The sequence below is a fragment of the Trichechus manatus genome, unplaced genomic scaffold (assembly GCF_000243295.1).
Source record: "Trichechus manatus latirostris isolate Lorelei unplaced genomic scaffold, TriManLat1.0 scaffold00012, whole genome shotgun sequence".
Classification (NCBI taxonomy): domain Eukaryota; kingdom Metazoa; phylum Chordata; class Mammalia; order Sirenia; family Trichechidae; genus Trichechus; species Trichechus manatus.
In genome coordinates this window covers 15,664,902-15,678,505 of record NW_004443948.1, presented here as the reverse complement: position 1 = coordinate 15,678,505, position 13,604 = coordinate 15,664,902, and positions in this window count along the sequence as shown.

Below are 13,604 nucleotides of genomic sequence, written 5' to 3'. Positions count from 1 at the left end.
CTTATCTTGAGAGAAGAAAAATGAAGAGGAATCAACAAATTTCTAGATACCTTAAGATAAATTATTGAAAGCAAAGTAGCATACTCTCAGATGTAACATTATGTGCTAAGATAGTCAATGTATAAATCATTGATAGCAATCTATAGCTGTCTGTAAAATAAATTGGTAATTATAAGAGTATTTGCAAGAAATTTATTTTTAGTAACAGCAATTTTACTTTGGCAGATCTATCTCTTTCTTTTATTTATTTATGGTTATTATTTGTACTTTGGTTGTCAGGCTGTGACTGCAGTTACCTGAATCTGAAAAGCAAGAACTGATAGGTCCTTTGGTTTAATATTTCTAAACATAAAAATAAAGTAGGCAGATAATTTCTATCAGTTTCTTATAGAAATATTTGCAACGGAGTGACTATGGAGGATACCAAATTTATAGATCCAAACCCCAAAACCAAACCCATTGCTGTCAAGTCAATTCCAACTCATAGCAACCCTATAGGTCGGAGCAGAACTGCCCAGTAGAGTTTCCAAGGAGCGGCTGGTGGATTTGAACTGCCGACCTTTTGGTCAGCAGCCAAACGCTTAACCACTGTGCCACCACGGCTCCAATTTATAGATAAGGCTCTTAAATGTCACTGAAAAATATCCTAAGAGGACAGGCAATTATAAACTTTATTGTGTGTTTATGGGACTAATATATCATTTAAGTAATTGTGTTCAAATTCTAAATTTTAGTAATTTAAAGAATTTTTCCAGTGTATAAATTCAGAATAAGCCAGGAACTTAGAGAATCTGCTTACCTGCAGCTGCCTAGAGAAGTGATGTAATCAGATTTGCATTTTATAAATTCATTGTGAAATATAAGTTGAAGGACTGGAAGTCTGGAGTCAGGAATGCCTTCAAGGAGGATATTTCAATAGAGGAGTAGCAGGTTAGAGAAGAGAGTATACAGAAGAGCAACTGAGAATTAAAAAAAAAAAAAAAAACTGGCCGGATTCTTGTGGTGCAGAAACTAATCAGCATTTGAACCTATACATGTGATAATATTATAAAGAACTAAATATGCATACTAACACATACACAAACATACACACACAAATGAGAACAAGCAAAACTGGGGAAATCTGACTAAGATCCGTGGATTGCATCAATGTCAATCAATGTTCTGATTATACCATTACACTAGTTTTGCAAAATGTTGCTATTGGAAGAAAGTGAGTACAGTGTACATGGGATCAATGAAGATTTCAATTAAAAAAAAAGGAAAAAAAAAACTAGAAGGACTTGGTAATTGATGAGCTACTGGAGCAAACAGAGAGGAAGAGTTGTAGGCTGACACTCAGGTTTAGGCTGACACGTTGGGCAAATAGTGATGCCATTCACTGAGACAACAATAAAATGAGTCAATTGTATGAAAGGACACGAATACAGAAACACACTAAACCTTTTAGGGCATGTACTATGGTCAGCAAATATTAAAGGTACTCCCTTAGAGATATTTTTAACTTATGAGATGATATTCATAATATTAATTTCAAGGCATGGTTGGATCCTCAAGGATTAAATTATATCCACTAGATTACATCTTTCAAAGTCTGAAATTATAATATCTGTAATTATTCATGAAATTTTAATTATATTGGTGACAATAAGAAGTTTATACATAGTTAGTGTGTATGTGTATGTATATGTGTGTCCACATATAGAAAAATGGTTACATAGTTAACCAAAATATCCAATTAATTAGACTACCTTTGCTCCAATACCTTCTTACATTAAGGATATTCTGTATTTACATTTGAAAATGCCATAATGTTTGGAAAAAACTCTTATGTAACAAATCTTATAATTGTCATTTGGAGTTTTTATTTTCTCATTGTGACCATCTACCTTTAACCTTTATTTCAAAGAGAGAGAGAGATAAGAGCATTGACTAAATGGAGAGTAAGAGAGTGGCAGGCACACCTTAATGTGATATTTACCTAATGGATTCTCCTAAGCTCTACAGATTCCAAGGAAACTGCCCCCACATGTATGAGAAGTTATTTATGTACGCTGGGTATTGTGTGTTATTATCACTGCTGTGTAGGGTATTTCCAAATTACTATCAATTTCTATCTCTTCTAGTGCATACTCCACATGTTAATGACTTATCAAATAAAGAGTTCTGCATTGTGGAAGACAGAAAAAATTGAGATAACTATTTAATTTTAAATTTATGCCTGTGCAATTGGAAAACAGACTAAAATGTTTTCTCATATCTCAACTGGACATGTCTTACTGACCCTCATGAGAATTTTCTGAAAGTGTACATTTTTCTATATCTTTTAATCTGTGGATCTGTTGGACTAGAGAGATTAACAACTGTGTCCTTTCATTTTTTCTTTATCTTAACATACTACTTTAACAAAAGTTGTGTTCCCCCCTTTTTCTTAAGCTTCTTGCTGAACTGACACAGTTAAGTTTGTTTTGTTTTTTATCAGTGTAAAAGTTCCTGCAACTTATGGTATCTTCGTATTACCATGATTTTGATTTGGATCAATTTTAATGTTCTTTAAGCTGTACATTTGATATTTTATGTTCATATTAATGCTTGTTTTAGCTTCTTTATTTTTTCTATTACCACTAATCCTCAAAAAGCAATAAATTTTTATCCAACTGTATATTAAATTGCAACAGTTTTAAAGAAGTTTCACTTTTAAAGAGCAAAGCAATCTTATATTCATATTTTTCTATTAGTTTCAAAGTGGAATTCACTCTGAGTACATAAAACAATTTAAACTTTCAGTAAGGTCATAATACTTCATAAAAGTTGCCTTAACTAAAGAAAATGTTTTATTAAAATTTTGAAACGTGAGATACAGTGATCTGCAGGTATTTATGATGTTATTTGGGAAAAAAAAATAGTGTTTTTTCATGGTTCTGTTGTTATTATGGAGCCATGGTAGTGCAATGGTTAAATGTTCGGCTGCTAACCAAAAGCTCGGCAGTTCGAATCCACCAGCCACTCCTTGGAAATCCTATGGAACAGTTCTACTCTGTTCTGTAGGGTCATTATGAGACGTAATCGACGGCAACGTGATTGTTCTTGGTTATTGCTATTATATCTAGTTTTGTTCTGTTCATTGACTCGTTTCCTGTCTTTTTATCTGTTTTTTATATTCTGATGTTTTTCAAAAAAATAATTGTAGCATACTTCAGCTTTCCTTTAACTCTTGTCTTTCCTACCATAGATCCTTCTCAACATATAACTGAAGATGAGTTATTCTCTAAAAAAGTTTGTTTTACTAGTCCAGTTGATCTAAGTTGATTTCTGGTTCCCTTACTCTTCTCCTACTAATAAATCTCTGACTTAAATTCAGTGTATGAAATAATGTACGCTTAGAATCTTAAGTGATGACTAAAACTGCCTTTATTTCGGAGGGGAAACCCATCATATTTTAGCAATCTTTCTTCCTCTTTCCCAATGCTCATGACCCAGTTAGGGAGACTGGGAAATCACTGGAGGCATTTCTCCTCTCTTTTGAATAAGATTGAGCACTATTTTTGTGTAAATTAAACAGTCATTATTTTTTTCTCAGGCAGAATATCTTAATCTCATTGTCTTTTGTTTTCTGGGGTTGTTGGAGTTTCATTTTGTGTTTCCACCCTTCTGGAAAAAAGACACAGAGAGTGTATCTTAAAATCTAAATAAAAGATCATGGCATCAGACAGTGTAATAAATTAATTCTAATCTCTACCTCTTCATGAAAGTGATAGTCATTAATAATGTATTTAATTGCCTACACTTACCTTTTTATAAAGTTTAAAGTTTATTCACTGAATGCTCTGAGGCAGACACCGTGCTAACAAAATAAGGTGGAGACTAGTTTTTGAAAGCTGACAGTTGCTTATGTAAGGATTTTGGATTTGTTTTGAGAGACATTTCTCCATAGGTCTTTCTTTGGTGTTTCTGCACATCTTGTGAGCACAGACTGATTGCTTTTGTTCTGGAGTATCTTTTCAAGATAGTGAACAGCCTTGCAAGTTAGAGATAGTATTTCCCTGCAGAGCATAGGGCATATTTCATTCTCTTCACTCTAATAAAGATAATGTCTCTCTCTAGGGAAAATGTGGGACAGGATTGCTTGCAGCCCCTTATAAAAGACTAGGGGGGCCTAAGCTTAGAGTTCCTTAGATGTGATGCAAACCCACTTTGTTCATGCATCCACCTAGGCCAACCTCCCCATTTCCTCCATGGGACTTGTAGGGCAAGGATAACCCACAAGAACAGAAACTTCATGTGACCTACAAAGCCATGAGTAATAAATGCTTTATCTCTGACCCAGAAGTCTTGTGTCTTCTGCTAGCATTCAAGAAACAAGTAGCAGCCTAATTTATTTGCTTGCTGGTGGAGTAAAATCTATACCCTTCATAGTTCTTGATAATCCAGTATGAAATGGTGGGTGACGTAAACCTTCAGTGATGGAGATAACATAATAATTCTGTCAAAAATTTCAGAGCTAGAAAACATAGCCGATAAATTTTTGTATATCGTTGAAGTCGTAGAATCATTCTGCAGAAAAGTGCAGTGCTGTTTCAGATAAGGATAAGTACTACGTGGAACATCATTGTCGACAAATTGGATGCACATGACCTTGGAAGATAATATATACAATAAGTTTTATCAAAAATGTGAACATAAACTCCAAAATCTAGAAATCACATAGGGCTTATGATGTTTGCCATGAGAGGTAATGACCATGGAAGGAGAAAAGAAAACTATAAAGAATAAATTTCTAGAAGTCAAAGGAGAACAATCTCTATAACGACAGGTGACAGTACCAAATGCCAGAGAGGTCAAATTGGAGAAAGACTAAAAACAGGTCTTTGATTTGATTCACAGGAGAAAATTAGAAATGTTTCAAGAATCATTTCAAATGAGACATGAGGATAGAAGGTGAATTAAAAGCACTAAGAATGAATAATGATAAAGAATAATTTTTTAGAGAGTAAATCATGATTGATGTAAATATAAAATGAACACATATCAAAGCTTTTATTTAATGTATTAAATGAGAAGGGAACCAGTAAGCGGGTACAAATAGTTCAAAGGAGAAATCAAAGTACCACACAGGAATGCTGAAATGAATTTACAAATATATTGAAAACTGGCCAGTATCCCCAGGACAATAATCAAGTGCATATCTCCAGGCACAACTGACATTTCCCTGGACAAAAATAATCTTCATTGCCATTATTATTTTGTAACTTACATACTTATAAAACAGCTCAAAGATAATGAAAGACAAAGATAAATTTAAAGAGTCCACTAGAAATGATGACTAGTAATTTTTTCCATTTCACTTTTTTTCCCACAATTTTTCTGATGATAGGATATAACGAAACAGTAGAAGTGATTGCAGAAAAACATGTAGGGCATTGAGACCAATTTTGAAATGTATTATACCAGGAAATGTACTAAAATGGGAGGCAGGAAAGAAACTAGTAAATAATTGTATCATCTTGGGATTTAATTCAACTTTTAACTATCAGTCTGAATGTCTTACCAACAAGAAGATGAGTTAGAATTGGAGCTTAGTCGTGCTCAAACTTTCAAACTTTTAAACCAAAGATCACTTTTTTTTTTTTTTTTTTTGCAAATGATAGGATACTATGAATCCTAATATAGAAAATAAAGTGATATACTCTGTTTGAAGTTGTGGTAGAAACCCTAGAGTATGCCTCCTTGACCTCCATCTTCACCTGCAGAGCCCTGAGGTACTTTCTTCAGAACTAAAATTTTAATTTCTTATATATTTTAAGAACTGTACTGAACTATACTTTCTTATAAAATTTGAAGTTATATTCACAATTTGGATTTATTATATTGTTATATTATTTTGTCATATATTCCGCCCATGGTCATATGCATCAAAGAAGCTCAAAAATACAAAGGGATAAAATATAATTTAAAATATAATCATATCTAATTAAAATTACCACCACTTGTCTGTCAATTTGTTGTACTGTAGTGGTTGGCATGATGCTGTGATGCTACAGGTATGCCACCAGTATTTCAAATACCAGAAAGGTCACCTATGGTGAATAGGTTTCAGCCAAGCTTCCAGACAAAGACAGAATAGGAAGAAGGACATAGTGATCTACTTCTAAAAAAATTAGCCAGTGAAAACCTTATGGATAGTAGCAGAACATTGTCTAATATAGTGCCGGAAGATGAACACCTCAGGTTGGAAGGCGCTCAAAATACAACTGGGGGAGGGCTGCCTTAAGTGGAGTTGACCTTAATGATGTGGATGGAGTAAAGCTTTCAGGACCTTCATTTGCTGATGTGGCATGACTCAAAATGAGAAGAAACAGCTCAAACATCAGTTAATAATCAGAACATGGAATGTACTAAGTAGGAATCAAGGAAAATTGGAAGTTGTCAAAAATGAAATGGAATGCTTGAAGATCGATATCCTAGGCATTAGTGAGCTGAAATGGACTGGTATTGGACATTTTGAGTCAGACAATCATATGGTCTTCTATGCAGGGAGTGACAAATTGAAGAGGAATGGTGTCACATTCCTTGTCAAAAAGAACATTTCAAGATACATACAGAAACACATTGCTGTCAGTGATAGGATAATATCCATACACCTACAAGGAAGACCAGTTAATATGAGTATTATTCAAATTTACCCACCAACCACTAAAGCCAAAGATGAAGAAATTAAAGATTTTTACTAACTTCTTCAGTCTGAAATTGATCAAATATGCAATTTAGATGTATTGATAATTACTGACAAATGGAATGAGAAAATTGGAAACAAAGAAGAAGGATCAGTAGTTGGAGAATACAGGCTTGGTTTAAACCAATGTAGGAGATCACATGATAGAATTTTGCAAGACCAATGACATATTCATTGGAAATATCTGTTTTCAACATCATAAACAGCGACTATACACATGGACCTCTCCAGATGGAATGCACAGGAATCAAACTGACTACATCTATGGAAGGAGACAATGAAGAAACTCAATATAATCAGTCAAAACAAGGCCAGGGGCCAACTGCAGATCAGATCATCAATTGCTCATATGCAAGTTCAAGTTGAAGCTGAAGAAAATTAAAATGAGTCCATGAGAACCAAAGAATGACCTTGAGTATATTCACCTGAATTTAGAGACCTTCTCAAGAATAGATTTGACACATTGAACACTAACGACCAAAGACCGTACGAGTTGTGGGCTGACATCAAGGACATCATATATAAAGAAAGCAAAATGTCATTAAAAAGACAGGGGGGAAGAAAAAAACCAAAATGGATGTCAGAAAAGACTCTGAAACTTGCTCTTGAACATAGACTAGCTAAAGTGAAAGGAAGAAATGATGAAGTAAAAGAGGTGAGCTCTAGAAGGGCAGCTCTAGAAGAAAAAGCAAAGTATTACAATGAAATGTGCAAAGACCTGGAGTTGGAAAACCAAAAGGGAAAAACACACTTGGCAATTCTCAAGCTGAAAGAACTGAAAAAAATTTAAGCCTCAAGTTGCAATACTGGAGGATTCTATGGGCAACAAATTGAACTACACAGGAGGCATCAAAAGAAGATGGAAGTAGCACACAGTCGCTGTACTAAGAAGAATTGGTTGACATTCAAACTTTTCAGGAGGTAGCATATGATCAAAAACCAAGGTACTGAAGGAAGAAGTCCAAGCTACACTGAAGGCACTGGCAAAAAAGAAGACTTGGCGGAATACCCATTGAGATGTTTCAAAAAAGAGTTGCAAGGCTGAAAGCACTCACTCGTCTATGCCAAGAAATTTGGAAGACACCTATCTGGCAGACTGACTTGAAAAGATCCATATTCATGCCCATTCCAAAGAAAGGTGATCCAGCGATATGCAGAAATTTTCCAATGATATCCTTAATATCACATGCAAATGAAATTATGCTAAAGATAATTCCAAAACAGTTGCAGTAGTACATTGGACAGGGAACTGCCAGAAATTGAAGCTGAATTCAGAAGAGAACATGGAACAAAGGATATCATTGCTGATGTCAGATGGATCTTGGCTGAAAGCACAGAATACCAGAAAGATGTTTGCCTGTGTTTTATTGACTATGCAAAGGCATTTGACTGTGTGAATCAAAACAAATTATAGATAACATTGTGAAGAATGGAAGCTCCAGAACACTTAACTGTGTTCATGTCAAACCTGTACATAGACCAAGAGGTAGTTGTATAAAAAGAACAAGGGGATACTGCATGGTTTAAAATCAAGAAGCATGTGCGTCAGGGTTGTATCTTTTCACCACATTTATTTAATCCGTATACTGAGCAAATAATCTGAGAAGCTGGACTATATGAAGAACAATGAGGTATCAGGTTTGGAGGAAGATTCATTAACAATCTGTGATATGCAGATCACACAACCTTGCTTGCTGAAAGTAAAGAGGACTTCAAGCACTTACTGATGAAGATCAAAGACTACAACCTTCAGTAATATAAAGAAATAAAAAATCCTCACAACTGGACCAGTAATCAACATCATGATAAACAGAGAAAATATTGAAGTTGTTGAAGGATTTCATTTTACTTGGATACACAATCAATGCCCATGAAAGCAGCAGTCAAGAAATCAAACGATGTATTGCATTGGGCAAATCTGCTGCAAAAGACCTCTTTTTGTTTTAAAAAGCGAAGATGTCATCTTGATGACTAAGGTGCGCCTGACCTAAGCCATGGTATTTTCAATTGCCTCATATGCATGTGAAAGCTGGACAATAAATAAGGAAGACCGAAGAAAAACTGATGCATTTGAATTATGGCGTTGGTGAAGAATATTGAGTATAATATGGACTGCCAGAATAACCAACAAATTTGTCTTGGAAGAAATACAGCCAGCATTCTCTGTATAAGTGAAGATGGCAAGACTTCGTCTCATGTACTTTGGACATGTTATCGGGGGGACCAGTTCCTTGAGAATGGCTTGGTAAATTAGAGGGTCAGCAAAAAAAGAGGAAGACCCTCAAGGAGATGGATTGACACAGTGGCTGCAGCAATGGGCTCAGACATAGCGATGATTGTGAGGATGGCACAGGGCCAGGCAGTGTTTCATTCTGGTTGTACATAGGGTTGCTATAAGTCGGAACCAATTTACACACCTAACAACAACAATTAAAATTAGATTCGAAAAAATATTTAACCCTGAAACAATGTAATATAAAACGAGCCTAAAACTATTTTAATTGTTCTGTTTTCCATTATATTAAGTAAGTATAATAATGGCCCTGACCTCATAGTAAAAAAAAAAAGTATTATGTATATATTTTTTCAATTGGTGTTATGCATTAGAATATATTTTTATGTATGGTTTCTTAACTGCCATCTTCCTTTTTAAAATACAGTTCCTTGTATGGTGTTTAATTTATACTTTTAGAAGTGGCAGGTAGTGGTTGAGGAAAGGTTTATATAATTGGTGAGGAAAAGGATATAAAAATGTTTTATAGAAAATGTAGTTTTTTTAAATCCATTTTGACTATTATTATTGGATGAAATGTATAGTATGGCTCTTTGAAATCCAAAGATAATTTTACAAATTACTTTTATCCAACTGGCTTTATGCAGAGCATACCTGTGGTCGTATTTGGAAACCTGTCATGTGGAGGAGGAATATTCACATTGTTTTAGAGCTCAGAGCTATGACAAATAGTGTCTCTGTGGCTTTCCACTTAAGGCTTCAGTCTACCTATCTTTGCATACACTACTCCTACATTACCTTGTAATTCATAGTACAGTGAACTGAAATACTATTTATAAGTTAAGATCAGAACACTTAATACTTATTAAATGTTGTGATTTATTCTATGTGAAATAAACCTTTGGTGACAAATATAATTTAACTAGATTTGCCCTCCCCCCTTCAATTCATTGAATAAGTGATTCACTCTGAGATAATCTTAATATATTGGTATTTTAAGAAGTTTTCGATTTTAGTGAACTTTCTACTTTTACAAACTACAGATGTCAACTTTTTCTGGACAAACAAAATAGCAAAATGAAGTAAAATGGAAAAAGTCCTTTTCCCTGACTTTGACACAGTTGAGTGTCTGTCTTTGGTAGTAGAATACTCAAAGTTGTTATTTTTCTGACTATCCTTTTGCCATCCATTTTGTAACCTGTTTCTTCCTACTTATATACTCAGGGTTGCCTCTAAGGCTGGATGTTAGCTTTTCTAATCTCCCACAGGTAATATTTTGGAAAACTCATTGCAGACAAAGGGTGAAAGATACGCTTACAGACTTTAAGAACCTCAGGCTATCAACCAAGTCAAGCAAACTCAGATATCCCCAGAGACCAAGAAGGTAACAGAAATGCATGAAGATCAGGTTTAAAAAACAATAGAGAGCAATCAGGATCGTGGGAAAACTGGAGAGCTGCTACATTTTGTAGCGCATAGCTACTTCCATCAAATTGGCGCCAGATCTTTTGAAAATTTTAAAAAGTTGAAAATTCAAACTTTTATATAAGATTTCATGGCTATTAAATGTTGGCAACTAATTCACAGTTAACATCAACAGCAGCAGCAGCAGCAACACTCTGCAGGCTAAATCTCTGCGTGCCAAACACAACATGCCCTAGGTTAGTAGGACCAGATGTGATCCATAGACCTAAGGAAATTCCTCAATGTTGTATTTCAATCATCTGTGCGCCTCCACATTTCCAGCCCTCTTCATGCACTGGTCTCTTGGTTACTACATTACCGCAACAGTCAACTTCCGTCTTCTCCCCCTTCTAAATAAGCTTCACGCTGCTGCAAAAATCATCAACAACTAATGTTCAATCACAGAAAGATGTTTCTTAGCCTACAGTGGCTGTTGATTACATCCGAGGAAGGCTATTGGATTGAAGGCGCCTTGGTGGGGCAGTGGTTAAAGCACTCGGCAGCTAACCAAAAGGTCGGCGGTTTGACCCCACCAGCTGATCCTCTGGAGAAAGATGGGGCAGTTTGCCCTTGTAAAGATTACAGCCTTGGAACCCCTATGAAACAGTCCTACTCTGTCCTGTAGGGTCGCTATGAGTAGGAATTGACTCAGCAGCAACAGATACTGGATTGGAATTTCAAAGATCTATGTTTCATGAATTTGAGCAAGTAACAAAAACTTTGATGGGATAAGTTTTACCTTACAGAGTTGTGATGATGATATGGGACAGTATATGAGAAAGTACATTGTAGATTAGAAAGAACTAACATCATAGCTATACTTATATATCCCAAGTTAGTATTACATAACAGTGGCTTTATGTTTTCTCTGTCCACTCCTTTATTCCTGCTGGTTTTCTATCCTATTTTAAGCTAAATATCCTTAAACTTCTCCCCATGATTCTAGCTCTAAGACTTTAGTCTGTTTCCTTGCCTGCCAAGCTTAACATGAGTCAATTAAAATTTATGCCTCTTGACTTCTTTGATAATCTAGGAATTAAAATTATGATTTCAAAACTCCCTTCCTATGAAATGGTGCAGGTAGAGTCTTGGTTCCAAGTTCTCTTTTACTTTGCTTTCCTATTGCAACTAGATGAAGTAGTTATAGAATCACAGTAATAGAAGATTCCAGGGAGATCACAAGTTCATGTTCTTCACTTTCAGACATGAAATCTTAAACCTGAAAAGGATGAGTTACTTGCCTGTGGTGACAGGGCAAGGAGGACCCAGAACTGGATTAAAATTCAGTGATCTCAATGCTTCTAATCCTTTCTCTACTGAACTCAGGGCTAATCCTTTTCATGAGAACTCTGATCTCTAGATTTAAAATCCAGAATGCTGACCACTACGTATAGAGCTGACCACAATTTTTCTCACCTCACTTGCCTTGAAAAATGGTACCTTAGAGTCTTCTCTTAATAATTTCCTCCCATGAAAATTCCTCTGTGAAATTCTTTCCACTAAGGGAACAAACACAGTCCCTTAAGGCAGCTGAGTGGTGTAAATTGTTAAGTGCTGGACTACTAGCAGAAAGTTTAGCCTTTTGAACCCACGCAAATGTGCCTCAAAAGACAGGCCTGCGATCTGCTTCTGAAAGGGCACAGCCTTGAAAACTCTGTAGAGCAGTTCTACTTTGCACACATGCAGTCACATGAGTCGGAATCAACTCAAAGGCAGCTAACAGCAGCAACAACAACAAGGAAGTATTAGGCAAGTACATTGTCTAAAGAAAGTTAAAATTTTTTTTTAATGTTGTATTTTCTAGTGAGCAGTTATGACCTTATATCAGAATTTTTCTGCTGCTGCTCCTAAGGCTGGCCTTTCACTCAGTGATGAAGATCTGAGGCCAGCAAGTTCTTGGGCACTTTTTTTGTTTTGGGGCCTTAGTTTGAACCATACGCCTCCATGTTAGCCTCTTTCACCAACATTCTATCAGTAAAAGACTATGTCCTCCTTCAGGATCTAATACAAAACACATCATTTTTATTTAGCCTTCCTCAGTCTGCCTGATCTACTCCATGTCCATCAGCCCTTAATAATGATTTGTGATAAAGTAGGTATTTCTGTTACATTGTGGTGTACTTCATGTTTTGTATATTTATTTGTTCATTGTCTTCAATCATATATTTAATTTATTAAAGTCCTGAGCTATTAAGTTTTATGAATATAACTATAGTAATAGATATCATTTGTTGTACACTTTCCATATTTTGAGCACTTGCAAAGTGGTATGCATGCATTAACTCACATAAGCTTCACACCCATCCTGTGAGGTTGACACTGTTACGAGTCCCACTGTTCGGAAGAAAAAATGGAGACCCTGAGCCCAGAGTCACCAGCAGAGAAAGGCCGTATCTAGAATTTGAACCCAGGCAGTGCCATATAAATTGCTCTTTGCATTTAAAAAAAAAAAAAAAATACATTCTTAATGGAATAAATGAACAGATTTAGCTGTTCAAATCCTTTAACCTATGGGATTCTCTGTTTAATTACTATCTAAACAAAAAAGAAAGGCTATTTGAGTTTATGGAATGGTTAAAAGTAAGAGTAAATTTGCTCTTCAACAGAAAACTCTACAAGAGTACTTTTTTTACTTTTTTTTAATGAGAAAATCAAAAATAAGATGTTGGAAATGGATGATTTTCAGAACAAATTCTTTAAAGAGTTATTAGAGGAAAACAAAAAACTTTAAAAAAAAAAATTAAGGGTTGGCAAATTATGACCCATGAACCAAATCACGCCCCCTGCCTGTTTTTGTAAATAAAGTTTTCTTGAAACACAGGAACACCCAGTCATTTGTTTATTGTCTCTGGCAGCTTCTGCATTACACTGTCAAAGCTGAGTAGGCCCTTTAAGGAAAAGTTTGTGGCCCTGTTCTAAACAAGAGTTTTATAATTTGAATGTTCTCTCTCTTTATATAACATGAAACCAAAACCTAAACCCACTGCCTTCGAGGTGATTGCAACTCATGACAACTCCGTGTGTTACAGAGTACAACCGCTCCATAAGGTTTTCTTGGCTGTAATCTTATATAATATTACACTTGGAGAAAATACACAAATCTAAATATTCCTAAAATTCTGAACCTAAGATTATATTTGTGTTTTCATTGGACATACAAAGTAACCCTGTGAG